The sequence below is a fragment of the Petromyzon marinus genome, unplaced genomic scaffold (genome assembly GCF_048934315.1).
Source record: "Petromyzon marinus isolate PM22_M1 ecotype Great Lakes invasive population unplaced genomic scaffold, UKy_Petmar_22M1.pri1.0 PM_G_Scaffold_137, whole genome shotgun sequence".
NCBI lineage: Eukaryota > Metazoa > Chordata > Hyperoartia > Petromyzontiformes > Petromyzontidae > Petromyzon > Petromyzon marinus.
The window spans coordinates 52501-55000 of record NW_027422692.1 but is presented as its reverse complement, the minus strand read 5'-3'; positions in this window follow the sequence as shown (position 1 = coordinate 55000).

Sequence of the window (2500 nt, the reverse complement as noted above, 5' to 3'; positions counted from 1 at the left end):
AGGCTGGTACATGGCATGTCTCCAGGGAGGTGTTAAAGATGTTGGTGAACACCGGAGACAGCTGGCCAGCGCAGTGCCTGAGGGTGGCTGGAGAGACAGAGTCCGGCCCGGCTGCTTTGCGTGGATTCTGCCTCTTGAAAAGCCCATTAACTTCTCCCTCCTGAAAGGAGAGAGTCGTTTCTGTAGTATGGGTGGGGGATGGGGCCTCTTGGGTGGGAAGGGGTGGTTCAGGACAGTCCAATTGTCTTTCAAATCTACGGTAGAACTCGTTCAGGTCGTTGGCTAGGCGGGAGTCGTTAGTGGTGTGGGGCGCTCTGGGTTTGTAGTTGGTGATGTGCCTGAGCCCTTTGGCAGACAGAAGCAGCGTCGTTAGTAGAGAACTGGTGTTTTAGTGTCTCTGAGTACAGTCGTTTAGCCTCTCTCACCGCTTTGCTAAACCTGTTCTTCGACTCCTTGAATCTGTCTCTATCCCCACTCCTAAACGCTTCCTCCTTCTCCAACCTCAACCTTTTGAGCTTTGCTGAGAACCAGGGCTTGTTGTTGTTAAAGTTCACCCTGGTACGTGTTGGGATACAGCAGTCCTCACAGAAGCTGATGTACACAGCCTCTGTGAGTTCATCCAGACTATTGGTAGCAGTCGTGAACATATCCCAGTCAGTACAGTCTAAGCACGCCCGCAAATCTTCCACAGCCTCACTGGTCCACTGTTTAGATGTCCTCACAGCAGGTTTACAGAGTTTTAGTTGCTGCCTGTATGCACGAATCAGGTGGACCAAGGGAGTTCTGTGCGAGCCGAACAGCCCCGTGACCCACAAGAGAAACATCCCCGCCAAATTCGAGCGTTTGACGGGGTCTATCCGTGAAAAAATATTCACGTTTTTGAGTGCACATGCATTTCTGCTGCAAATGCCTCTGGAAGTTTCATGCCGTTCGTATGCCAATTGTGGCAACACGAAAATGACCCGTTTTCCCATTCCGAGGGATTTCTGTGCGACCCTAACAGCCCCGTGAGCCACAAGAGACACATCCCCGCCAATTTCTAGCGTTTCACGGGGTCTATCCGTGAAAAATATAGACGTTTTTGAGTGCACATGCATTTCTGCTGCAGATGCCTCTGGAAGTTTCATGCCGTTCGTACGCAATGTGGCAACACGAAAATGACCCCTTTTCCCATTCCGAGGGATTTCTGTGCGACCCTAACTAACAGCGCCCGTGAGCCACAAGAGAGACATCCCCGCCAATTTATAGCGTTTCACGGGGTCTATCCGTGAAAAATATAGACGTTTTTGAGTGCACATGCATTCCTGCTGCAAATGCCTCTGGAAGTTTCATGCCGTTCCTATGCAATGTGGCCACACAAAAATGACCCGTTTTCCCATTCCGAGGCATTTCTGTGCGACCCTAACAGCCCCGTGAGCCACAAGAGAGACATCCCCGCCAACTTCTAGCGTTTGACGGGGTCTATGCGTGAAAAATATTAAAATTTTTGAGTGCACGTGCCTTTCTGCTGCAAATGCCTCTGGAAGTTTCATGGCGTTCCTATGCAATGTGGCAACACGAAAATGACCCCTTTTCCCATTCCGAGGGAGTTCTGTGCCACCCTAACAGCCCCGTGAGCCACAAGAGACACATCCCCGCCAATTTCTAGCGTTTCACGGGGTCTATCCGTGAAACATATAGAAGTTTTTGAGTGCACATGCATTCCTGCTGCAAATGCCTCTGGAAGTTTCATGCGGTTCGTACGCAATGTGGCAACACGAAAATGACCCGTTTTCCCATTCCCAGGGATTTCTGTGCGACCCGAACAGCCCCGTGAGCCACAAGAGACACATCCCCGCCAATTTCTAGCGTTTCACGGGGTCTATCCGTGAAAAATATCAATTTTTTTTTGACTGCACATGCATTTCTGCTGCAAATGCCTCTGGAAGTTGCATGCGGTTCGCATGCAATGTGGCGACACGAAAATGACCCGTTTTCCCATTCCGAGGGATTTCTGTGCCACCCTAACAGCCCCGTGAGCCACAAGAGAGACATCCCCGCCAATTTCTAGCGTATCACGGGGTCTATCCGTGAGAAATATTCACTTTTTTGAGTGCACATGCATTCCTGCTGCAAATGCCTCTGGAAGTTTCATGCGGTTCGTATGCAATGTGGCGACACGAAAATGACCCGTTTTCCCATTCCGAGGGATTTCTGTGCCACCCTAACAGCCCCGTGAGCCACAAGAGAGACATCCCCGCCCACTTCTAGCGTTTCACGGGGTCTCTCCGTGAAAAATATCACATTTTTTGAGTGCACATGCATTCCTGCTGCAAATGCCTCTGGAAGTTTCATGCGGTTCGCATGCAATGTGGCGACACGAAAATGACCCGTTTTTTCCCATTCCGAGGGATTTCTGTGCCACCCTAACAGCCCCGTGAGCCACAAGAGACACATCCCCGCCAATTTCTAGCGTTTCACGGGGTCTATCCGTGAAAAATATTCAATTTTTTGACTGCAC